Raw genomic sequence first — 25,544 nt, forward strand, 5'->3', positions numbered from 1 at the left:
TTTCGCGAAGCTCCCTTTGGGGCAATAATTCTTGGAGTGTCTTTTGATGCAGAAAATTTATCGCCAATTTCTTCATCTCTAAACTAAAGTCTTATTCCTGGGTTCTTCTTGCCATTGGAAATCCATCTCTGTGCACCAGCTTTGATTTGTGAGCCTGTGTGTGGACTGAAATTTCTCCAAATTCAAAAGGTATATTCATATTCCAGATCCCTCCATTTGTGTAGATAGTATCATCTAGGATCTCTTCCAAGATATTCAATTTTATGGCTGTATGAACTACAGGTAGAAAGGAATTTCTCTACATTTTTAATAGTGCAGTTCAAAGGGACAAAACATACTGAGAAGTGAAATTCATTTCTGACTGGGATTGCATTATTTTTAATTAAGAAACCTTTGATGGGCTGAAATTATTGGTCAAAATACTGAGGAATATCTTATAGGAATTTCACTCCATTAATCGTGATCATTTCACTCACCTGGGAATAGTGATCCACTGGACCGCAGGGGTGATGCCAGGTGACTGCAAGACATCAGAGCAGAGAGGGTAATGATGACAGGGTTGGTGTTGCAGACTTGCACACAAGCAGATTATGAGATTAGGTGCTAGTTGGCAGGCAGTGTTTGCCAGCACAGTTGCACTAAGATTGTCCAGGTTCCCACAGAGGGAAAAGAGCACAAGGTCATCAGAGCAGCTCAGATGAGTCCCGCAAGTGGTCCTCAAAGAGACTAAGTAGTGTTGTTACCCTGGCTCCCTGGTTGGGCCTCAGCGTAATCCTACTGAGCATGATTTTTATGTCATCATTCTGTTCTTGACTTTCTGTTGTCATCATTGACCCAGACACAGGTAGGACACAACTGTCAATAATGTAATTTCACCTGCACCATTGCTTACCTTGGCTGCCAACACTGCCTCAGAATTTGAATCCTCACTTGCAAGTGCAGAGGGTACAAGGGCACAGCGCTCTTGTGTGGAATAAGGGTAGACCTAGCTTGAATTTGAAGACTGTCCTCTCTAAAAAGGAAAGAGCAAGATGTGAGGGCAATTGTATCCCTTCAGTTCATACAATCATATTAATTTTAAGGAGGCTGTTTAAGAAGTCTAATGTATGATGCCACTTAGCAGAATCACTCTTGCAACATCCACTTCCATGCTGACATTCCCAACACATGGAAAGTTACTTCCCTAAGCGATCAATAGGTCAATAGGTACCCAAAACCAAATCATTGATGAAGGGGATGACACATGCTCTTTGTCATATACACCGATCAAATCTTTCAATTGCTAAACATTGTCAGAAACCAAGACAAAGGTGAATTTACCTGAGTAATATTGGAAGGACAATACACGAACAGTTACGTATACTTTAATCCAATTTTCATGAGACTTGTGCATTTCAGATTTTATGTGCTAGGCTATGTTCATTCCTCCCCATTTCCATACTGCATGGTAACAATCAGTTCCCACAGCTGGTAAGTGAATGCTGAAGAGAATCTGTTGCCCAGAAGAAAGCAACAGGTATTTTGGCCATGAATCCCTGAGCGTTAGCACTCAGTGATTGCCATGTGATGAAACTCAGAATGTGACCAAAATTCGTGTGACTACATCAGTTGGTGTTTGCAAGTATCCCATTGACATCATGTTCCTCTGTCCCAAGAGCTCCAGAAACCATCTCCTTGATAGCATTTGTTTTCTGATGAATACTGAAGTAAATTTTAGTAAGATCAAGAATGAAGCTGTGTGATGACACATAGAAGGGAATTGGTAGCCAAAGCCACACCTTCAACTTCAATCTACCCTACTGGCTAGGTTCCCTGTGGCCTGAGAGTTTCGTGAAAAATTTCGCGAAGCTCCCTTTGGGGCAATAATTCTTGGAGTGTCTTTTGATGCAGAAAATTTATCGCCAATTTCTTCATCTCTAAACTAAAGTCTTATTCCTGGGTTCCCCTTGCCATTGGAAATCCATCTCTGTGCACCAGCTTTGATTTGTGAGCCTGTGTGTGGACTGAAATTTCTCCAAATTCAAAAGGTATATTCATATTCCAGATCCCTCCATTTGTGTAGATAGTATCATCTAGGATCTCTTCCAAGATATTCAATTTTATGGCTGTATGAACTACAGGTAGAAAGGAACTTCTCTACATTTTTAATAGTGCAGTTCAAAGGGACAAAACATACTGAGAAGTGAAATTCATTTCTGACTGGGATTGCATTATTTTTAATTAAGAAACCTTTGATGGGCTGAAATTATTGGTCAAAATACTGAGGAATATCTTATAGGAATTTCAATCCATTAATCGTGATCATTTCACTCACCTGGGAATAGTGATCCACTGGACCGCAGGGGTGATGCCAGGTGACTGCAAGACATCAGAGCAGAGAGGGTAATGATGACAGGGTTGGTGTTGCAGACTTGCACACAAGCAGATTATGAGATTAGGTGCTAGTTGGCAGGCAGTGTTTGCCAGCACAGTTGCACTAAGATTGTCCAGGTTCCCACAGAGGGAAAAGAGCACAAGGTCATCAGAGCAGCTCAGATGAGTCCCGCAAGTGGTCCTCAAAGAGACTAAGTAGTGTTGTTACGCTGGCTCCCTGGTTGGGCCTCAGCGTAATCCTATTGAGCATGATTTTTATGTCATCATTCTGTTCTTGACTTTCTGTTGTCATCATTGACCCAGACACAGGTAGGACACAACTGTCAATAATGTAATTTCACCTGCACCATGGCTTACCTTGGCTGCCAACACTGCCTCAGAATTTGAATCCTCACTTGCAAGTGCAGAGGGTACAAGGGCACAGCGCTCTTGTGTGGAATAAGGGTAGACCTAGCTTGAATTTGAAGACTGTCCTCTCTAAAAAGGAAAGAGCAAGATGTGAGGGCAATTGTATCCCTTCAGTTCATACAATCATATTAATTTTAAGGAGGCTGTTTAAGAAGTCTAATGTATGATGCCACTTAGCAGAATCCCTCTTGCAACATCCACTTCCATGCTGACATTCCCAACACATGGAAAGTTACTTCCCTAAGCGATCAATAGGTCAATAGGTACCCAAAACCAAATCATTGATGAAGGGGATGACACATGCTCTTGATCATATACACCGATCAAATCTTTCAATTGCTAAACATTGTAAGAAACCAAGGCAAAGGTGAATTTACCTGAGTAATATTGGAAGGACAATACACGAACAGTTACGTATACTTTAATCAAATTTTCATGAGACTTGTGCATTTCAGATTTTATGTGCTAGGCTATGTTCATTCCTCCCCATTTCCATACTGCATGGTAACAATCAGTTCCCACAGCTGGTAAGTGAATGCTGAAGAGAATCTGTTGCCCAGAAGAAAGCAACAGGTATTTTGGCCATGAATCCCTGAGCGTTAGCACTCAGTGATTGCCATGTGATGAAACTCAGAATGTGACCAAAATTCGTGTGACTAGATCAGTTGGTGTTTGCAATTATCCCATTGACATCACGTTCCTCTGTACCAAGAGCTCCAGAAACCATCTCCTTGATAGCATTTGTTTTCTGATGAATACTGAAGTAAATTTTAGTAATTTCAAGAATGAAGCTGTGTGATGACACATAGAAGGGAATTGGTAGCCAAAGCCACACCTTCAACTTCAATCTACCCTACTGGCTAGGTTCCCTGTAGCCTGAGAGTTTCGTGAAAAATTTCGCGAAGCTCCCTTTGGGGCAATAATTCTTGGAGTGTCTTTTGATGCAGAAAATTTATCGCCAATTTCTTCATCTCTAAACTAAAGTCTTATTCCTGGGTTCCCCTTGCCATTGGAAATCCATCTCTGTGCACCAGCTTTGATTTGTGAGCCTGTGTGTGGACTGAAATTTCTCCAAATTCAAAAGGTATATTCATATTCCAGATCCCTCCATTTGTGTAGATAGTATCATCTAGGATCTCTTCCAAGATATTCAATTTTATGGCTGTATGAACTACAGGTAGAAAGGAATTTCTCTACATTTTTAATAGTGCAGTTCAAAGGGACAAAACATACTGAGAAGTGAAATTCATTTCTGACTGGGATTGCATTATTTTTAATTAAGAAACCTTTGATGGGCTGAAATTATTGGTCAAAATACTGAGGAATATCTTATAGGAATTTCAATCCATTAATCGTGATCATTTCACTCACCTGGGAATAGTGATCCACTGGACCGCAGGGGTGATGCCAGGTGACTGCAAGACATCAGAGCAGAGAGGGTAATGATGACAGGGTTGGTGTTGCAGACTTGCACACAAGCAGATTATGAGATTAGGTGCTAGTTGGCAGGCAGTGTTTGCCAGCACAGTTGCACTAAGATTGTCCAGGTTCCCACAGAGGGGAAAGAGCACAAGGTCATCAGAGCAGCTCAGATGAGTCCCGCAAGTGGTCCTCAAAGAGACTAAGTAGTGCTTGTTACCCTGGCTCCCTGGTTGGGCCTCAGCGTAATCCGATTGAGCATGATTTTTATGTCATCATTCTGTTCTTGACTTTCTGTTGTCATCATTGACCCAGACACAGGTAGGACACAACTGTCAATAATGTAATTTCACCTGCACCATGGCTTACCTTGGCTGCCAACACTGCCTCAGAATTTGAATCCTCACTTGCAAGTGCAGAGGGTACAAGGGCACAGCGCTCTTGTGTGGAATAAGGGTAGACCTAGCTTGAATTTGAAGACTGTCCTCTCTAAAAAGGAAAGAGCAAGATGTGACGGCAATTGTATCCCTTCAGTTCATACAATCATATTAATTTTAAGGAGGCTGTTTAAGAAGTCTAATGTATGATGCCACTTAGCAGAATCACTCTTGCAACATCCACTTCCATGCTGACATTCCCAACACATGGAAAGTTACTTCCCTAAGCGATCAATAGGTCAATAGGTACCCAAAACCAAATCATTGATGAAGGGGATGACACATGCTCTTGATCATATACACCGATCAAATCTTTCAATTGCTAAACATTGTCAGAAACCAAGGCAAAGGTGAATTTACCTGAGTAATATTGGAAGGACAATACACGAACAGTTACGTATACTTTAATCAAATTTTCATGAGACTTGTGCATTTCAGACTTATGTGCTAGGCTATGTTCATTCTTCCCCATTTCTGTACTGTATGGTAACAATCAGTTCCCACAGCCGGTAAGTGAATGCTGAAGAGAATCTGTTGCCCAGAGGAAAGCAACAAGTATTTTGACCATGAATCCCTGAGCATTAGCACTCAGTGATTGCCATGTGATGAAACTCAGAATGTGACCAAAATTCGTGTGACTAGATCAGTTGGTGTTTGCAAGTATCCCATTGACATCACGTTCCTCTGTCCCAAGAGCTCCAGAAACCATCTCCTTGATAGCATTTGTTTTCTGATGAATACTGAAGTAAATTTTAGTAAGATCAAGAATGAAGCTGTGTGATGACACATAGAAGGGAATTGGTAGCCAAATCCACACCTTCAACTTCAATCTACCCTACTGGCTAGGTTCCCTGTGGCCTGAGAGTTTCGTGAAAAATTTCGCGAAGCTCCCTTTGGGGCAATAATTCTTGGAGTGTCTTTTGATGCAGAAAATTTATCGCCAATTTCTTCATCTCTAAACTAAAGTCTTATTCCTGGGTTCCCCTTGCCATTGGAAATCCATCTCTGTGCACCAGCTTTGATTTGTGAGCCTGTGTGTGGACTGAAATTTCTCCAAATTCAAAAGGTATATTCATATTCCAGATCCCTCCATTTGTGTAGATAGTATCATCTAGGATCTCTTCCAAGATATTCAATTTTATGGCTGTATGAACTACAGGTAGAAAGGAACTTCTCTACATTTTTAATAGTGCAGTTCAAAGGGACAAAACATACTGAGAAGTGAAATTCATTTCTGACTGGGATTGCATTATTTTTAATTAAGAAACCTTTGATGGGCTGAAATTATTGGTCAAAATACTGAGGAATATCTTATAGGAATTTCAATCCATTAATCGTGATCATTTCACTCACCTGGGAATAGTGATCCACTGGACCGCAGGGGTGATGCCAGGTGACTGCAAGACATCAGAGCAGAGAGGGTAATGATGACAGGGTTGGTGTTGCAGACTTGCACACAAGCAGATTATGAGATTAGGTGCTAGTTGGCAGGCAGTGTTTGCCAGCACAGTTGCACTAAGATTGTCCAGGTTCCCACAGAGGGAAAAGAGCACAAGGTCATCAGAGCAGCTCAGATGAGTCCCGCAAGTGGTCCTCAAAGAGACTAAGTAGTGCTTGTTACCCTGGCTCCCTGGTTGGGCCTCAGCGTAATCCTATTGAGCATGATTTTTATGTCATCATTCTGTTCTTGACTTTCTGTTGTCATCATTGACCCAGACACAGGTAGGACACAACTGTCAATAATGTAATTTCACCTGCACCATTGCTTACCTTGGCTGCCAACACTGCCTCAGAATTTGAATCCTCACTTGCAAGTGCAGAGGGTACAAGGGCACAGCGCTCTTGTGTGGAATAAGGGTAGACCTAGCTTGAATTTCAAGACTGTCCTCTCTAAAAAGGAAAGAGCAAGATGTGAGGGCAATTGTATCCCTTCAGTTCATACAATCATATTAATTTTAAGGAGGCTGTTTAAGAAGTCTAATGTATGATGCCACTTAGCAGAATCACTCTTGCAACATCCACTTCCATGCTGACATTCCCAACACATGGAAAGTTACTTCTCTAAGCGATCAATAGGTCAATAGGTACCCAAAACCAAATCATTGATGAAGGGGATGACACATGCTCTTTGTCATATACACCGATCAAATCTTTCAATTGCTAAACATTGTCAGAAACCAAGGCAAAGGTGAATTTACCTGAGTAATATTGGAAGGACAATACACGAACAGTTACGTATACTTTAAAAAAAATTTTCATGAGACTTGTGCATTTCAGATTTTATGTGCTAGGCTATGTTCATTCCTCCCCATTTCCATACTGCATGGTAACAATCAGTTCCCACAGCTGGTAAGTGAATGCTGAAGAGAATCTGTTGCCCAGAAGAAAGCAACAGGTATTTTGGCCATGAATCCCTGAGCGTTAGCACTCAGTGATTGCCATGTGATGAAACTCAGAATGTGACCAAAATTCGTGTGACTAGATCAGTTGGTGTTTGCAAGTATCCCATTGACATCACGTTCCTCTGTCCCAAGAGCTCCAGAAACCATCTCCTTGATAGCATTTGTTTTCTGATGAATACTGAAGTAAATTTTAGTAAGATCAAGAATGAAGCTGTGTGATGACACATAGAAGGGAATTGGTAGCCAAAGCCACACCTTCAACTTCAATCTACCCTACTGGCTAGGTTCCCTGTGGCCTGAGAGTTTCGTGAAAAATTTGCGAAGCTCCCTTTGGGGCAATAATTCTCGGAGTGTCTTTTGATGCAGAAAATTTATCGCCAATTTCTTCATCTCTAAACTAAAGTCTTATTCCTGGGTTCCCCTTGCCATTGGAAATCCATCTCTGTGCACCAGCTTTGATTTGTGAGCCTGTGTGTGGACTGAAATTTCTCCAAATTCAAAAGGTATATTCATATTCCAGATCCCTCCATTTGTGTAGATAGTATCATCTAGGATCTCTTCCAAGATATTCAATTTTATGGCTGTATGAACTACAGGTAGAAAGGAACTTCTCTACATTTTTAATAGTGCAGTTCAAAGGGACAAAACATACTGAGAAGTGAAATTCATTTCTGACTGGGTTTGCATTATTTTTAATTAAGAAACCTTTGATGGGCTGAAATTATTGGTCAAAATACTGAGGAATATCTTACAGGAATTTCAATCCATTAATCGTGATCATTTCACTCACCTGGGAATAGTGATCCACTGGACCGCAGGGGTGATGCCAGGTGACTGCAAGACATCAGAGCAGAGAGGGTAATGATGACAGGGTTGGTGTTGCAGACTTGCACACAAGCAGATTATGAGATTAGGTGCTAGTTGGCAGGCAGTGTTTGCCAGCACAGTTGCACTAAGATTGTCCAGGTTCCCACAGAGGGAAAAGAGCACAAGGTCATCAGAGCAGCTCAGATGAGTCCCGCAAGTGGTCCTCAAAGAGACTAAGTAGTGCTTGTTACCCTGGCTCCCTGGTTGGGCCTCAGCGTAATCCTATTGAGCATGATTTTTATGTCATCATTCTGTTCTTGACTTTCTGTTGTCATCATTGACCCAGACACAGGTAGGACACAACTGTCAATAATGTAATTTCACCTGCACCATTGCTTACCTTGGCTGCCAACACTGCCTCAGAATTTGAATCCTCACTTGCAAGTGCAGAGGGTACAAGGGCACAGCGCTCTTGTGTGGAATAAGGGTAGACCTAGCTTGAATTTGAAGACTGTCCTCTCTAAAAAGGAAAGAGCAAGATGTGAGGGCAATTGTATCCCTTCAGTTCATACAATCATATTAATTTTAAGGAGGCTGTTTAAGAAGTCTAATGTATGATGCCACTTAGCAGAATCACTCTTGCAACATCCACTTCCATGCTGACATTCCCAACACATGGAAAGTTACTTCCCTAAGCGATCAATAGGTCAATAGGTACCCAAAACCAAATCATTGATGAAGGGGATGACACATGCTCTTTGTCATATACACCGATCAAATCTTTCAATTGCTAAACATTGTCAGAAACCAAGGCAAAGGTGAATTTACCTGAGTAATATTGGAAGGACAATACACGAACAGTTACGTATACTTTAATCCAATTTTCATGAGACTTGTGCATTTCAGATTTTATGTGCTAGGCTATGTTCATTCCTCCCCATTTCCATACTGCATGGTAACAATCAGTTCCCACAGCTGGTAAGTGAATGCTGAAGAGAATCTGTTGCCCAGAAGAAAGCAACAGGTATTTTGGCCATGAATCCCTGAGCGTTAGCACTCAGTGATTGCCATGTGATGAAACTCAGAATGTGACCAAAATTCGTGTGACTAGATCAGTTGGTGTTTGCAAGTATCCCATTGACATCACGTTCCTCTGTCCCAAGAGCTCCAGAAACCATCTCCTTGATAGCATTTGTTTTCTGATGAATACTGAAGTAAATTTTAGTAAGATCAAGAATGAAGCTGTGTGATGACACATAGAAGGGAATTGGTAGCCAAAGCCACACCTTCAACTTCAATCTACCCTACTGGCTAGGTTCCCTGTGGCCTGAGAGTTTCGTGAAAAATTTGCGAAGCTCCCTTTGGGGCAATAATTCTCGGAGTGTCTTTTGATGCAGAAAATTTATGGCCAATTTCTTCATCTCTAAACTAAAGTCTTATTCCTGGGTTCCCCTTGCCATTGGAAATCCATCTCTGTGCACCAGCTTTGATTTGTGAGCCTGTGTGTGGACTGAAATTTCTCCAAATTCAAAAGGTATATTCATATTCCAGATCCCTCCATTTGTGTAGATAGTATCATCTAGGATCTCTTCCAAGATATTCAATTTTATGGCTGTATGAACTACAGGTAGAAAGGAACTTCTCTACATTTTTAATAGTGCAGTTCAAAGGGACAAAACATACTGAGAAGTGAAATTCATTTCTGACTGGGATTGCATTACTTTTAATTAAGAAACCTTTGATGGGCTGAAATTATTGGTCAAAATACTGAGGAATATCTTATAGGAATTTCAATCCATTAATCGTGATCATTTCACTCACCTGGGAATAGTGATCCACTGGACCGCAGGGGTGATGCCAGGTGACTGCAAGACATCAGAGCAGAGAGGGTAATGATGACAGGGTTGGTGTTGCAGACTTGCACACAAGCAGATTATGAGATTAGGTGCTAGTTGGCAGGCAGTGTTTGCCAGCACAGTTGCACTAAGATTGTCCAGGTTCCCACAGAGGGAAAAGAGCACAAGGTCATCAGAGCAGCTCAGATGAGTCCCGCAAGTGGTCCTCAAAGAGACTAAGTAGTGCTTGCTACCCTGGCTCCCTGGTTGGGCCTCAGCGTAATCCTATTGAGCATGATTTTTATGTCATCATTCTGTTCTTGACTTTCTGTTGTCATCATTGACCCAGACACAGGTAGGACACAACTGTCAATAATGTAATTTCACATGCACCATTGCTTACCTTGGCTGCCAACACTGCCTCAGAATTTGAATCCTCACTTGCAAGTGCAGAGGGTACAAGGGCACAGCGCTCTTGTGTGCAATAAGGGTAGACCTAGCTTGAATTTGAAGACTGTCCTCTGTAAAAAGGAAAGAGCAAGATGTGATGGCAATTGTATCCCTTCAGTTCATACAATCATATTAATTTTAAGGAGGCTGTTTAAGAAGTCTAATGTATGATGCCACTTAGCAGAATCCCTCTTGCAACATCCACTTCCATGCTGACATTCCCAACACATGGAAAGTTACTTCCCTAAGCGATCAATAGGTCAATAGGTACCCAAAACCAAATCATTGATGAAGGGGATGACACATGCTCTTTGTCATATACACCGATCAAATCTTTCAATTGCTAAACATTGTCAGAAACCAAGGCAAAGGTGAATTTACCTGAGTAATATTGGAAGGACAATACACGAACAGTTACGTATACTTTAATCAAATTTTCATGAGACTTGTGCATTTCAGATTTTATGTGCTAGGCTATGTTCATTCCTCCCCATTTCCATACTGCATGGTAACAATCAGTTCCCACAGCTGGTAAGTGAATGCTGAAGAGAATCTGTTGCCCAGAAGAAAGCAACAGGTATTTTGGCCATGAATCCCTGAGCGTTAGCACTCAGTGATTGCCATGTGATGAAACTCAGAATGTGACCAAAATTCGTGTGACTAGATCAGTTGGTGTTTGCAAGTATCCCATTGACATCACGTTCCTCTGTCCCAAGAGCTCCAGAAACCATCTCCTTGATAGCATTTGTTTTCTGATGAATACTGAAGTAAATTTTAGTAAGATCAAGAATGAAGCTGTGTGATGACACATAGAAGGGAATTGGTAGCCAAAGCCACACCTTCAACTTCAATCTACCCTACTGGCTAGGTTCCCTGTGGCCTGAGAGTTTCCTGAAAAATTTCGCGAAGCTCCCTTTGGGGCAATAATTCTCGGAGTGTCTTTTGATGCAGAAAATTTATCGCCAATTTCTTCATCTCTAAACTAAAGTCTTATTCCTGGGTTCCCCTTGCCATTGGAAATCCATCTCTGTGCACCAGCTTTGATTTGTGAGCCTGTGTGTGGACTGAAATTTCTCCAAATTCAAAAGGTATATTCATATTCCAGATCCCTCCATTTGTGTAGATAGTATCATCTAGGATCTCTTCCAAGATATTCAATTTTATGGCTGTATGAACTACAGGTAGAAAGGAACTTCTCTACATTTTTAATAGTGCAGTTCAAAGGGACAAAACATAGTGAGAAGTGAAATTCATTTCTGACTGGGATTGCATTATTTTTAATTAAGAAACCTTTGATGGGCTGAAATTATTGGTCAAAATACTGAGGAATATCTTATAGGAATTTCAATCCATTAATCGTGATCATTTCACTCACCTGGGAATAGTGATCCACTGGACCGCAGGGGTGATGCCAGGTGACTGCAAGACATCAGAGCAGAGAGGGTAATGATGACAGGGTTGGTGTTGCAGACTTGCACACAAGCAGATTATGAGATTAGGTGCTAGTTGGCAGGCAGTGTTTGCCAGCACAGTTGCACTAAGATTGTCCAGGTTCCCACAGAGGGAAAAGAGCACAAGGTCATCAGAGCAGCTCAGATGAGTCCCGCAAGTGGTCCTCAAAGAGACTAAGTAGTGCTTGTTACCCTGGCTCCCTGGTTGGGCCTCAGCGTAATCCTATTGAGCATGATTTTTATGTCATCATTCTGTTCTTGACTTTCTGTTGTCATCATTGACCCAGACACAGGTAGGACACAACTGTCAATAATGTAATTTCACCTGCACCATTGCTTACCTTGGCTGCCAACACTGCCTCAGAATTTGAATCCTCACTTGCAAGTGCAGAGGGTACAAGGGCACAGCGCTCTTGTGTGGAATAAGGGTAGACCTAGCTTGAATTTGAAGACTGTCCTCTCTAAAAAGGAAAGAGCAAGATGTGAGGGCAATTGTATCCCTTCAGTTCATACAATCATATTAATTTTAAGGAGGCTGTTTAAGAAGTCTAATGTATGATGCCACTTAGCAGAATCACTCTTGCAACATCCACTTCCATGCTGACATTCCCAACACATGGAAAGTTACTTCCCTAAGCGATCAATAGGTCAATAGGTACCCAAAACCAAATCATTGATGAAGGGGATGACACATGCTCTTTGTCATATACACCGATCAAATCTTTCAATTGCTAAACATTGTCAGAAACCAAGGCAAAGGTGAATTTACCTGAGTAATATTGGAAGGACAATACACGAACAGTTACGTATACTTTAATCCAATTTTCATGAGACTTGTGCATTTCAGATTTTATGTGCTAGGCTATGTTCATTCCTCCCCATTTCCATACTGCATGGTAACAATCAGTTCCCACAGCTGGTAAGTGAATGCTGAAGAGAATCTGTTGCCCAGAAGAAAGCAACAGGTATTTTGGCCATGAATCCCTGAGCGTTAGCACTCAGTGATTGTCATGTGATGAAACTCAGAATGTGACCAAAATTCGTGTGACTAGATCAGTTGGTGTTTGCAAGTATCCCATTGACATCACGTTCCTCTGTCCCAAGAGCTCCAGAAACCATCTCCTTGATAGCATTTGTTTTCTGATGAATACTGAAGTAAATTTTAGTAAGATCAAGAATGAAGCTGTGTGATGACACATAGAAGGGAATTGGTAGCCAAAGCCACACCTTCAACTTCAATCTACCCTACTGGCTAGGTTCCCTGTGGCCTGAGAGTTTCGTGAAAAATTTCGCGAAGCTCCCTTTGGGGCAATAATTCTCGGAGTGTCTTTTGATGCAGAAAATTTATCGCCAATTTCTTCATCTCTAAACTAAAGTCTTATTCCTGGGTTCCCCTTGCCATTGGAAATCCATCTCTGTGCACCAGCTTTGATTTGTGAGCCTGTGTGTGGACTGAAATTTCTCCAAATTCAAAAGGTATATTCATATTCCAGATCCCTCCATTTGTGTAGATAGTATCATCTAGGATCTCTTCCAAGATATTCAATTTTATGGCTGTATGAACTACAGGTAGAAAGGAACTTCTCTACATTTTTAATAGTGCAGTTCAAAGGGACAAAACATACTGAGAAGTGAAATTCATTTCTGACTGGGATTGCATTATTTTTAATTAAGAAACCTTTGATGGGCTGAAATTATTGGTCAAAATACTGAGGAATATCTTATAGGAATTTCACTCCATTAATCGTGATCATTTCACTCACCTGGGAATAGTGATCCACTGGACCGCAGGGGTGATGCCAGGTGACTGCAAGACATCAGAGCAGAGAGGGTAATGATGACAGGGTTGGTGTTGCAGACTTGCACACAAGCAGATTATGAGATTAGGTGCTAGTTGGCAGGCAGTGTTTGCCAGCACAGTTGCACTAAGATTGTCCAGGTTCCCACAGAGGGAAAAGAGCACAAGGTCATCAGAGCAGCTCAGATGAGTCCCGCAAGTGGTCCTCAAAGAGACTAAGTAGTGCTTGTTACCCTGGCTCCCTGGTTGGGCCTCAGCGTAATCCTATTGAGCATGATTTTTATGTCATCATTCTGTTCTTGACTTTCTGTTGTCATCATTGACCCAGACACAGGTAGGACACAACTGTCAATAATGTAATTTCACCTGCACCATTGCTTACCTTGGCTGCCAACACTGCCTCAGAATTTGAATCCTCACTTGCAAGTGCAGAGGGTACAAGGGCAAGGCGCTCTTGTGTGGAATAAGGGTAGACCTAGCTTGAATTTCAAGACTGTCCTCTCTAAAAAGGAAAGAGCAAGATGTGAGGGCAATTGTATCCCTTCAGTTCATACAATCATATTAATTTTAAGGAGGCTGTTTAAGAAGTCTAATGTATGATGCCACTTAGCAGAATCACTCTTGCAACATCCACTTCCATGCTGACATTCCCAACACATGGAAAGTTACTTCTCTAAGCGATCAATAGGTCAATAGGTACCCAAAACCAAATCATTGATGAAGGGGATGACACATGCTCTTTGTCATATACACCGATCAAATCTTTCAATTGCTAAACATTGTCAGAAACCAAGGCAAAGGTGAATTTACCTGAGTAATATTGGAAGGACAATACACGAACAGTTACGTATACTTTAATCAAATTTTCATGAGACTTGTGCATTTCAGATTTTATGTGCTAGGCTATGTTCATCCCTCCCCATTTCCATACTGCATGGTAACAATCAGTTCCCACAGCTGGTAAGTGAATGCTGAAGAGAATCTGTTGCCCAGAAGAAAGCAACAGGTATTTTGGCCATGAATCCCTGAGCGTTAGCACTCAGTGATTGCCATGTGATGAAACTCAGAATGTGACCAAAATTCGTGTGACTAGATCAGTTGGTGTTTGCAAGTATCCCATTGACATCACGTTCCTCTGTCCCAAGAGCTCCAGAAACCATCTCCTTGATAGCCTTTGTTTTCTGATGAATACTGAAGTAAATTTTAGTAAGATCAAGAATGAAGCTGTGTGATGACACATAGAAGGGAATTGGTAGCCAAAGCCACACCTTCAACTTCAATCTACCCTACTGGCTAGGTTCCCTGTGGCCTGAGAGTTTCGTGAAAAATTTGCGAAGCTCCCTTTGGGGCAATAATTCTCGGAGTGTCTTTTGATGCAGAAAATTTATCGCCAATTTCTTCATCTCTAAACTAAAGTCTTATTCCTGGGTTCCCCTTGCCATTGGAAATCCATCTCTGTGCACCAGCTTTGATTTGTGAGCCTGTGTGTCGACTGAAATTTCTCCAAATTCAAAAGGTATATTCATATTCCAGATCCCTCCATTTGTGTAGATAGTATCATCTAGGATCTCTTCCAAGATATTCAATTTTATGGCTGTATGAACTACAGGTAGAAAGGAACTTCTCTACATTTTTAATAGTGCAGTTCAAAGGGACAAAACATACTGAGAAGTGAAATTCATTTCTGACTGGGATTGCATTATTTTTAATTAAGAAACCTTTGATGGGCTGAAATTATTGGTCAAAATACTGAGGAATATCTTATAGGAATTTCAATCCATTAATCGTGATCATTTCACTCACCTGGGAATAGTGATCCACTGGACCGCAGGGGTGATGCCAGGTGACTGCAAGACATCAGAGCAGAGAGGGTAATGATGACAGGGTTGGTGTTGCAGACTTGCACACAAGCAGATTATGAGATTAGGTGCTAGTTGGCAGGCAGTGTTTGCCAGCACAGTTGCACTAAGATTGTCCAGGTTCCCACAGAGGGAAAAGAGCACAAGTTCATCAGAGCAGCTCAGATGAGTCCCGCAAGTGGTCCTCAAAGAGACTAAGTAGTGCTTGTTACCCTGGCTCCCTGGTTGGGCCTCAGCGTAATCCTATTGAGCATGATTTTTATGTCATCATTCTGTTCTTGACTTTCTGTTGTCATCATTGACCCAGACACAGGTAGGACACAACTGTCAATAATGTAATTTCACCTGCACCATTGCTTACCTTGGCTGCCAACACTGCCTCAGAATTTGAATCCTCACTTGCAAGTGCAGAGGGTACAAGGGCACAGCGCTCTTGTGTGGAATAAGGGTAGACCTAGCTTGAATTTGAAGACTGTCCTCTGTAAAAAGGAAAGAGCAAGATGTGATGGCAATTGTATCCCTTCAGTTCATACAATCATATTAATTTTAAGGAGGCTGTTTAAGAAGTCTAATGTATGATGCCACTTAGCAGAATCACTCTTGCAACATCCACTTCCATGCTGACATTCCCAACACATGGAAAGTTACTTCCCTAAGCGATCAATAGGTCAATAGGTACCCAAAACCAAATCATTGATGAAGGGGATGACACATGCTCTTTGTCATATACACCGATCAAATCTTTCAATTGCTAAACATTGTCAGAAACCAAGGCAAAGGTGAATTTACCTGAGTAATATTGGAAGGACAATACACGAACAGTTACGTATACTTTAATCCAATTTTCATGAGACTTGTGCATTTCAGATTTTATGTGCTAGGCTATGTTCATTCCTCCCCATTTCCATACTGCATGGTAACAATCAGTTCCCACAGCTGGTAAGTGAATGCTGAAGAGAATCTGTTGCCCAGAAGAAAGCAACAGGTATTTTGGCCATGAATCCCTGAGCGTTAGCACTCAGTGATTGCCATGTGATGAAACTCAGAATGTGACCAAAATTCGTGTGACTAGATCAGTTGGTGTTTGCAAGTATCCCATTGACATCACGTTCCTCTGTCCCAAGAGCTCCAGAAACCATCTCCTTGATAGCCTTTGTTTTCTGATGAATACTGAAGTAAATTTTAGTAAGATCAAGAATGAAGCTGTGTGATGACACATAGAAGGGAATTGGTAGCCAAAGCCACACCTTCAACTTCAATCTACCCTACTGGCTAGGTTCCCTGTGGCCTGAGAGTTTCGTGAAAAATTTCGCGAAGCTCCCTTTGGGGCAATAATTCTCGGAGTGTCTTTTGATGCAGAAAATTTATCGCCAATTTCTTCATCTCTAAACTAAAGTCTTATTCCTGGGTTCCCCTTGCCATTGGAAATCCATCTCTGTGCACCAGCTTTGATTTGTGAGCCTGTGTGTGGACTGAAATTTCTCCAAATTCAAAAGGTATATTCATATTCCAGATCCCTCCATTTGTGTAGATAGTATCATCTAGGATCTCTTCCAAGATATTCAATTTTATGGCTGTATGAACTACAGGTAGAAAGGAACTTCTCTACATTTTTAATAGTGCAGTTCAAAGGGACAAAACATACTGAGAAGTGAAATTCATTTCTGACTGGGATTGCATTATTTTTAATTAAGAAACCTTTGATGGGCTGAAATTATTGGTCAAAATACTGAGGAATATCTTATAGGAATTTCAATCCATTAATCGTGATCATTTCACTCACCTGGGAATAGTGATCCACTGGACCGCAGGGGTGATGCCAGGTGACTGCAAGACATCAGAGCAGAGAGGGTAATGATGACAGGGTTGGTGTTGCAGACTTGCACACAAGCAGATTATGAGATTAGGTGCTAGTTGGCAGGCAGTGTTTGCCAGCACAGTTGCACTAAGATTGTCCAGGTTCCCACAGAGGGAAAAGAGCACAAGGTCATCAGAGCAGCTCAGATGAGTCCCGCAAGTGGTCCTCAAAGAGACTAAGTAGTGCTTGTTACCCTGGTTCCCTGGTTGGGCCTCAGCGTAATCCTATTGAGCATGATTTTTATGTCATCATTCTGTCCTTGACTTTCTGTTGTCATCATTGACCCAGACACAGGTAGGACACAACTGTCAATAATGTAATTTCACCTGCACCATTGCTTACCTTGGCTGCCAACACTGCCTCAGAATTTGAATCCTCACTTGCAAGTGCAGAGGGTACAAGGGCACAGCGCTCTTGTGTGGAATAAGGGTAGACCTAGCTTGAATTTGAAGACTGTCCTCTGTAAAAAGGAAAGAGCAAGATGTGATGGCAATTGTATCCCTTCAGTTCATACAATCATATTAATTTTAAGGAGGCTGTTTAAGAAGTCTAATGTATGATGCCACTTAGCAGAATCCCTCTTGCAACATCCACTTCCATGCTGACATTCCCAACACATGGAAAGTTACTTCCCTAAGCGATCAATAGGTCAATAGGTACCCAAAACCAAATCATTGATGAAGGGGATGACACATGCTCTTTGTCATATACACCGATCAAATCTTTCAATTGCTAAACATTGTCAGAAACCAAGGCAAAGGTGAATTTACCTGAGTAATATTGGAAGGACAATACACGAACAGTTACGTATACTTTAATCCAATTTTCATGAGACTTGTGCATTTCAGATTTTATGTGCTAGGCTATGTTCATTCCTCCCCATTTCCATACTGCATGGTAACAATCAGTTCCCACAGCTGGTAAGTGAATGCTGAAGAGAATCTGTTGCCCAGAAGAAAGCAACAGGTATTTTGGCCATGAATCCCTGAGCGTTAGCACTCAGTGATTGCCATGTGATGAAACTCAGAATGTGACCAAAATTCGTGTGACTAGATCAGTTGGTGTTTGCAAGTATCCCATTGACATCACGTTCCTCTGTCCCAAGAGCTCCAGAAACCATCTCCTTGATAGCATTTGTTTTCTGATGAATATGAAGTAAATTTTAGTAAGATCAAGAATGAAGCTGTGTGATGACACATAGAAGGGAATTGGTAGCCAAAGCCACACCTTCAACTTCAATCTACCCTACTGGCTAGGTTCCCTGTGGCCTGAGAGTTTCCTGAAAAATTTCGCGAAGCTCCCTTTGGGGCAATAATTCTCGGAGTGTCTTTTGATGCAGAAAATTTATCGCCAATTTCTTCATCTCTAAACTAAAGTCTTATTCCTGGGTTCCCCTTGCCATTGGAAATCCATCTCTGTGCACCAGCTTTGATTTGTGAGCCTGTGTGTGGACTGAAATTTCTCCAAATTCAAAAGGTATATTCATATTCCAGATCCCTCCATTTGTGTAGATAGTATCATCTAGGATCTCTTCCAAGATATTCAATTTTATGGCTGTATGAACTACAGGTAGAAAGGAACTTCTCTACATTTTTAATAGTGCAGTTCAAAGGGACAAAACATACTGAGAAGTGAAATTCATTTCTGACTGGGATTGCATTATTTTTAATTAAGAAACCTTTGATGGGCTGAAATTATTGGTCAAAATACTGAGGAATATCTTATAGGAATTTCAATCCATTAATCGTGATCATTTCACTCACCTGGGAATAGTGATCCACTGGACCGCAGGGGTGATGCCAGGTGACTGCAAGACATCAGAGCAGAGAGGGTAATGATGACAGGGTTGGTGTTGCAGACTTGCACACAAGCAGATTATGAGATTAGGTGCTAGTTGGCAGGCAGTGTTTGCCAGCACAGTTGCACTAAGATTGTCCAGGTTCCCACAGAGGGAAAAGAGCACAAGGTCATCAGAGCAGCTCAGATGAGTCCCGCAAGTGGTCCTCAAAGAGACTAAGTAGTGCTTGTTACCCTGGTTCCCTGGTTGGGCCTCAGCGTAATCCTATTGAGCATGATTTTTATGTCATCATTCTGTTCTTGACTTTCTGTTGTCATCATTGACCCAGACACAGGTAGGACACAACTGTCAATAATGTAATTTCACCTGCACCATGGCTTACCTTGGCTGCCAACACTGCCTCAGAATTTGAATCCTCACTTGCAAGTGCAGAGGGTACAAGGGCACAGCGCTCTTGTGTGGAATAAGGGTAGACCTAGCTTGAATTTGAAGACTGTCCTCTCTAAAAAGCAAAGAGCAAGATGTGATGGCAATTGTATCCCTTCAGTTCATACAATCATATTAATTTTAAGGAGGCTGTTTAAGAAGTCTAATGTATGATGCCACTTAGCAGAATCCCTCTTGCAACATCCACTTCCATGCTGACATTCCCAACACATGGAAAGTTACTTCCCTAAGCGATCAATAGGTCAATAGGTACCCAAAACCAAATCATTGATGAAGGGGATGACACATGCTCTTTGTCATATACACCGATCAAATCTTTCAATTGCTAAACATTGTCAGAAACCAAGGCAAAGGTGAATTTACCTGAGTAATATTGGAAGGACAATACACGAACAGTTACGTATACTTTAATCCAATTTTCATGAGACTTGTGCATTTCAGATTTTATGTGCTAGGCTATGTTCATTCCTCCCCATTTCCATACTGCATGGTAACAATCAGTTCCCACAGCTGGTAAGTGAATGCTGAAGAGAATCTGTTGCCCAGAAGAAAGCAACAGGTATTTTGGCCATGAATCCCTGAGCGTTAGCACTCAGTGATTGCCATGTGATGAAACTCAGAATGTGACCAAAATTCGTGTGACTAGATCAGTTGGTGTTTGCAAGTATCCCATTGACATCACGTTCCTCTGTCCCAAGAGCTCCAGAAACCATCTCCTTGATAGCATTTGTTTTCTGATGAATATGAAGTAAATTTTAGTAAGATCAAGAATGAAGCTGTGTGATGACACATAGAAGGGAATTGGTAGCCAAAGCCACACCTTCAACTTCAATCTACCCTACTGGCTAGGTTCCCTGTGGCCTGAGAGTTTCCTGAAAAATTTCGCGAAGCTCCCTTTGGGGCAATAATTCTCGGAGTGTCTTTTGATGCAGAAAATTTATCGCCAATTTCTTCATCTCTAAACTAAAGTCTTATTCCTGGGTTCCCCTTGCCATTGGAAATCCATCTCTGTGCACCAGCTTTGATTTGTGAGCCTGTGTGTGGACTGAAATTTCTCCAAATTCAAAAGGTATATTCATATTCCAGATCCCTCCATTTGTGTAGATAGTATCATCTAGGATCTCTTCCAAGATATTCAATTTTATGGCTGTATGAACTACAGGTAGAAAGGAACTTCTCTACATTTTTAATAGTGCAGTTCAAAGGGACAAAACATACTGAGAAGTGAAATTCATTTCTGACTGGGATTGCATTACTTTTAATTAAGAAACCTTTGATGGGCTGAAATTATTGGTCAAAATACTGAGGAATATCTTATAGGAATTTCAATCCATTAATCGTGATCATTTCACTCACCTGGGAATAGTGATCCACTGGACCGCAGGGGTGATGCCAGGTGACTGCAAGACATCAGAGCAGAGAGGGTAATGATGACAGGGTTGGTGTTGCAGACTTGCACACAAGCAGATTATGAGATTAGGTGCTAGTTGGCAGGCAGTGTTTGCCAGCACAGTTGCACTAAGATTGTCCAGGTTCCCACAGAGGGAAAAGAGCACAAGGTCATCAGAGCAGCTCAGATGAGTCCCGCAAGTGGTCCTCAAAGAGACTAAGTAGTGCTTGTTACCCAGGCTCCCTGGTTGGGCCTCAGCGTAATCCTATTGAGCATGATTTTTATGTCATCATTCTGTTCTTGACTTTCTGTTGTCATCATTGACCCAGACACAGGTAGGACACAACTGTCAATAATGTAATTTCACCTGAACCATGGCTTACCTTGGCTGCCAACACTGCCTCAGAATTTGAATCCTCACTTGCAAGTGCAGAGGGTACAAGGGCACAGCGCTCTTGTGTGGAATAAGGGTAGACCTAGCTTGAATTTGAAGACTGTCCTCTGTAAAAAGGAAATAGCAAGATGTGATGGCAATTGTATCCCTTCAGTTCATACAATCATATTAATTTTAAGGAGGCTGTTTAAGAAGTCTAATGTATGATGCCACTTAGCAGAATCCCTCTTGCAACATCCACTTCCATGCTGACATTCCCAACACATGGAAAGTTACTTCCCTAAGCGATCAATAGGTCAATAGGTACCCAAAACCAAATCATTGATGAAGGGGATGACACATGCTCTTTGTCATATACACCGATCAAATCTTTCAATTGCTAAACATTGTCAGAAACCAAGGCAAAGGTGAATTTACCTGAGTAATATTGGAAGGACAATACACGAACAGTTACGTATACTTTAATCCAATTTTCATGAGACTTGTGCATTTCAGATTTTATGTGCTAGGCTATGTTCATTCCTCCCCATTTCCATACTGCATGGTAACAATCAGTTCCCACAGCTGGTAAGTGAATGCTGAAGAGAATCTGTTGCCCAGAAGAAAGCAACAGGTATTTTGGCCATGAATCCCTGAGCGTTAGAACTCAGTGATTGCCATGTGATGAAACTCAGAATGTGACCAAAATTCGTGTGACTAGATCAGTTGGTGTTTGCAAGTATCCCATTGACATCACGTTCCTCTGTCCCAAGAGCTCCAGAAACCATCTCCTTGATAGCATTTGTTTTCTGATGAATACTGAAGTAAATTTTAGTAAGATCAAGAATGAAGCTGTGTGATGACACATAGAAGGGAATTGGTAGCCAAAGCCACACCTTCAACTTCAATCTACCCTACTGGCTAGGTTCCCTGTGGCCTGAGAGTTTCGTGAAAAATTTCGCGAAGCTCCCTTTGGGGCAATAATTCTCGGAGTGTCTTTTGATGCAGAAAATTTATCGCCAATTTCTTCATCTCTAAACTAAAGTCTTATTCCTGGGTTCCCCTTGCCATTGGAAATCCATCTCTGTGCACCAGCTTTGATTTGTGAGCCTGTGTGTGGACTGAAATTTCTCCAAATTCAAAAGGTATATTCATATTCCAGATCCCTCCATTTGTGTAGATAGTATCATCTAGGATCTCTTCCAAGATATTCAATTTTATGGCTGTATGAACTACAGGTAGAAAGGAACTTCTCTACATTTTTAATAGTGCAGTTCAAAGGGACAAAACATACTGAGAAGTGAAATTCATTTCTGACTGGGATTGCATTATTTTTAATTAAGAAACCTTTGATGGGCTGAAATTATTGGTCAAAATACTGAGGAATATCTTATAGGAATTTCACTCCATTAATCGTGATCATTTCACTCACCTGGGAATAGTGATCCACTGGACCGCAGGGGTGATGCCAGGTGACTGCAAGACATCAGAGCAGAGAGGGTAATGATGACAGGGTTGGTGTTGCAGACTTGCACACAAGCAGATTATGAGATTAGGTGCTAGTTGGCAGGCAGTGTTTGCCAGCACAGTTGCACTAAGATTGTCCAGGTTCCCACAGAGGGAAAAGAGCACAAGGTCATCAGAGCAGCTCAGATGAGTCCCGCAAGTGGTCCTCAAAGAGACTAAGTAGTGCTTGTTACCCTGGCTCCCTGGTTGGGCCTCAGCGTAATCCTATTGAGCATGATTTTTATGTCATCATTCTGTTCTTGACTTTCTGTTGTCATCATTGACCCAGACACAGGTAGGACACAACTGTCAATAATGTAATTTCACCTGCACCATTGCTTACCTTGGCTGCCAACACTGCCTCAGAATTTGAATCCTCACTTGCAAGTGCAGAGGGTACAAGGGCACAGCGCTCTTGTGTGGAATAAGGGTAGACCTAGCTTGAATTTGAAGACTGTCCTCTCTAAAAAGGAAAGAGCAAGATGTGAGGGCAATTGTATCCCTTCAGTTCATACAATCATATTAATTTTAAGGAGGCTGTTTAAGAAGTCTAATGTATGATGCCACTTAGCAGAATCCCTCTTGCAACATCCACTTCCATGCTGACATTCCCAACACATGGAAAGTTACTTCCCTAAGCGATCAATAGGTCAATAGGTACCCAAAACCAAATCATTGATGAAGGGGATGACACATGCTCTTGATCATATACACCGATCAAATCTTTCAATTGCTAAACATTGTCAGAAACCAAGGCAAAGGTGAATTTACCTGAGTAATATTGGAAGGACAATACACGAACAGTTACGTATACTTTAATCAAATTTTCATGAGACTTGTGCATTTCAGACTTATGTGCTAGGCTATGTTCATTCTTCCCCATTTCCGTACTGTATGGTAACAATCAGTTCCCACAGCTGGTAAGTGAATGCTGAAGAGAATCTGTTGCCCAGAGGAAAGCAACAAGTATTTTGACCATGAATCCCTGAGCATTAGCACTCAGTGATTGCCATGTGATGAAACTCAGAATGTGACCAAAATTCGTGTGACTAGATCAGTTGGTGTTTGCAAGTATCCCATTGACATCACGTTCCTCTGTCCCAAGAGCTCCAGAAACCATCTCCTTGATAGCATTTGTTTTCTGATGAATACTGAAGTAAATTTTAGTAAGATCAAGAATGAAGCTGTGTGATGACACATAGAAGGGAATTGGTAGCCAAAGCCACACCTTCAACTTCAATCTACCCTACTGGCTAGGTTCCCTGTGGCCTGAGAGTTTCGTGAAAAATTTGCGAAGCTCCCTTTGGGGCAATAATTCTCGGAGTGTCTTTTGATGCAGAAAATTTATCGCCAATTTCTTCATCTCTAAACTAAAGTCTTATTCCTGGGTTCCCCTTGCCATTGGAAATCCATCTCTGTGCACCAGCTTTGATTTGTGAGCCTGTGTGTGGACTGAAATTTCTCCAAATTCAAAAGGTATATTCATATTCCAGATCCCTCCATTTGTGTAGATAGTATCATCTAGGATCTCTTCCAAGATATTCAATTTTATGGCTGTATGAACTACAGGTAGAAAGGAACTTCTCTACATTTTTAATAGTGCAGTTCAAAGGGACAAAACATACTGAGAAGTGAAATTCATTTCTGACTGGGATTGCATTATTTTTAATTAAGAAACCTTTGATGGGCTGAAATTATTGGTCAAAATACTGAGGAATATCTTATAGGAATTTCACTCCATTAATCGTGATCATTTCACTCACCTGGGAATAGTGATCCACTGGACCGCAGGGGTGATGCCAGGTGACTGCAAGACATCAGAGCAGAGAGGGTAATGATGACAGGGTTGGTGTTGCAGACTTGCACACAAGCAGATTATGAGATTAGGTGCTAGTTGGCAGGCAGTGTTTGCCAGCACAGTTGCACTAAGATTGTCCAGGTTCCCACAGAGGGAAAAGAGCACAAGGTCATCAGAGCAGCTCAGATGAGTCCCGCAAGTGGTCCTCAAAGAGACTAAGTAGTGCTTGTTACCCTGGCTCCCTGGTTGGGCCTCAGCGTAATCCTATTGAGCATGATTTTTATGTCATCATTCTGTTCTTGACTTTCTGTTGTCATCATTGACCCAGACACAGGTAGGACACAACTGTCAATAATGTAATTTCACCTGCACCATTGCTTACCTTGGCTGCCAACACTGCCTCAGAATTTGAATCCTCACTTGCAAGTGCAGAGGGTACAAGGGCACAGCGCTCTTGTGTGGAATAAGGGTAGACCTAGCTTGAATTTGAAGACTGTCCTCTGTAAAAAGGAAAGAGCAAGATGTGATGGCAATTGTATCCCTTCAGTTCATACAATCATATTAATTTTAAGGAGGCTGTTTAAGAAGTCTAATGTATGATGCCACTTAGCAGAATCCCTCTTGCAACATCCACTTCCATGCTGACATTCCCAACACATGGAAAGTTACTTCCCTAAGCGATCAATAGGTCAATAGGTACCCAAAACCAAATCATTGATGAAGGGGATGACACATGCTCTTTGTCATATACACCGATCAAATCTTTCAATTGCTAAACATTGTCAGAAACCAAGGCAAAGGTGAATTTACCTGAGTAATATTGGAAGGACAATACACGAACAGTTACGTATACTTTAATCAAATTTTCATGAGACTTGTGCATTTCAGATTTTATGTGCTAGGCTATGTTCATTCCTCCCCATTTCCATACTGCATGGTAACAATCAGTTCCCACAGCTGGTAAGTGAATGCTGAAGAGAATCTGTTGCCCAGAAGAAAGCAACAGGTATTTTGGCCATGAATCCCTGAGCGTTAGCACTCAGTGATTGCCATGTGATGAAACTCAGAATGTGACCAAAATTCGTGTGACTAGATCAGTTGGTGTTTGCAAGTATCCCATTGACATCACGTTCCT

The 25,544-nt window shown here is 41.6% G+C and overlaps 14 non-coding genes across 14 annotated transcripts; all 14 read right to left on the bottom strand.

Annotated features, from left to right (window-relative positions):
- Positions 1-758: 758 nt before the first annotated feature.
- Positions 759-836, bottom strand: LOC134485381 (small nucleolar RNA SNORD115). Its single transcript, XR_010063420.1, has one exon. It is a non-coding gene; the product is annotated as a small nucleolar RNA SNORD115 (small nucleolar RNA).
- A 1,760-nt stretch (positions 837-2,596) lies between these two features.
- LOC134485334 (small nucleolar RNA SNORD115) lies at positions 2,597-2,674 on the bottom strand. The gene has a single exon (XR_010063373.1). It is a non-coding gene; the product is annotated as a small nucleolar RNA SNORD115 (small nucleolar RNA).
- A 1,761-nt stretch (positions 2,675-4,435) lies between these two features.
- On the bottom strand, positions 4,436-4,513 carry LOC134485383 (small nucleolar RNA SNORD115). Its single transcript, XR_010063422.1, has one exon. It is a non-coding gene; the product is annotated as a small nucleolar RNA SNORD115 (small nucleolar RNA).
- Positions 4,514-6,273: 1,760 nt separating this feature from the next.
- On the bottom strand, positions 6,274-6,351 carry LOC134485335 (small nucleolar RNA SNORD115). The gene has a single exon (XR_010063374.1). It is a non-coding gene; the product is annotated as a small nucleolar RNA SNORD115 (small nucleolar RNA).
- A 1,761-nt stretch (positions 6,352-8,112) lies between these two features.
- On the bottom strand, positions 8,113-8,190 carry LOC134485336 (small nucleolar RNA SNORD115). The gene has a single exon (XR_010063375.1). It is a non-coding gene; the product is annotated as a small nucleolar RNA SNORD115 (small nucleolar RNA).
- Positions 8,191-9,950: 1,760 nt separating this feature from the next.
- Positions 9,951-10,028, bottom strand: LOC134485337 (small nucleolar RNA SNORD115). Its single transcript, XR_010063376.1, has one exon. It is a non-coding gene; the product is annotated as a small nucleolar RNA SNORD115 (small nucleolar RNA).
- Positions 10,029-11,789: 1,761 nt separating this feature from the next.
- On the bottom strand, positions 11,790-11,867 carry LOC134485338 (small nucleolar RNA SNORD115). The gene has a single exon (XR_010063377.1). It is a non-coding gene; the product is annotated as a small nucleolar RNA SNORD115 (small nucleolar RNA).
- Positions 11,868-13,628: 1,761 nt separating this feature from the next.
- Positions 13,629-13,706, bottom strand: LOC134485339 (small nucleolar RNA SNORD115). The gene has a single exon (XR_010063378.1). It is a non-coding gene; the product is annotated as a small nucleolar RNA SNORD115 (small nucleolar RNA).
- A 1,760-nt stretch (positions 13,707-15,466) lies between these two features.
- Positions 15,467-15,544, bottom strand: LOC134485340 (small nucleolar RNA SNORD115). The gene has a single exon (XR_010063379.1). It is a non-coding gene; the product is annotated as a small nucleolar RNA SNORD115 (small nucleolar RNA).
- Positions 15,545-17,305: 1,761 nt separating this feature from the next.
- LOC134485380 (small nucleolar RNA SNORD115) lies at positions 17,306-17,383 on the bottom strand. The gene has a single exon (XR_010063419.1). It is a non-coding gene; the product is annotated as a small nucleolar RNA SNORD115 (small nucleolar RNA).
- A 1,760-nt stretch (positions 17,384-19,143) lies between these two features.
- On the bottom strand, positions 19,144-19,221 carry LOC134485341 (small nucleolar RNA SNORD115). Its single transcript, XR_010063380.1, has one exon. It is a non-coding gene; the product is annotated as a small nucleolar RNA SNORD115 (small nucleolar RNA).
- Positions 19,222-20,981: 1,760 nt separating this feature from the next.
- LOC134485342 (small nucleolar RNA SNORD115) lies at positions 20,982-21,059 on the bottom strand. The gene has a single exon (XR_010063381.1). It is a non-coding gene; the product is annotated as a small nucleolar RNA SNORD115 (small nucleolar RNA).
- Positions 21,060-22,820: 1,761 nt separating this feature from the next.
- Positions 22,821-22,898, bottom strand: LOC134485343 (small nucleolar RNA SNORD115). The gene has a single exon (XR_010063382.1). It is a non-coding gene; the product is annotated as a small nucleolar RNA SNORD115 (small nucleolar RNA).
- A 1,759-nt stretch (positions 22,899-24,657) lies between these two features.
- LOC134485344 (small nucleolar RNA SNORD115) lies at positions 24,658-24,735 on the bottom strand. Its single transcript, XR_010063383.1, has one exon. It is a non-coding gene; the product is annotated as a small nucleolar RNA SNORD115 (small nucleolar RNA).
- Between the last annotated feature and the right edge of the window lie 809 nt (positions 24,736-25,544).

The sequence above is a fragment of the Rattus norvegicus genome, chromosome 1, assembly GCF_036323735.1.
Source record: "Rattus norvegicus strain BN/NHsdMcwi chromosome 1, GRCr8, whole genome shotgun sequence".
Lineage (NCBI taxonomy): Eukaryota > Metazoa > Chordata > Mammalia > Rodentia > Muridae > Rattus > Rattus norvegicus.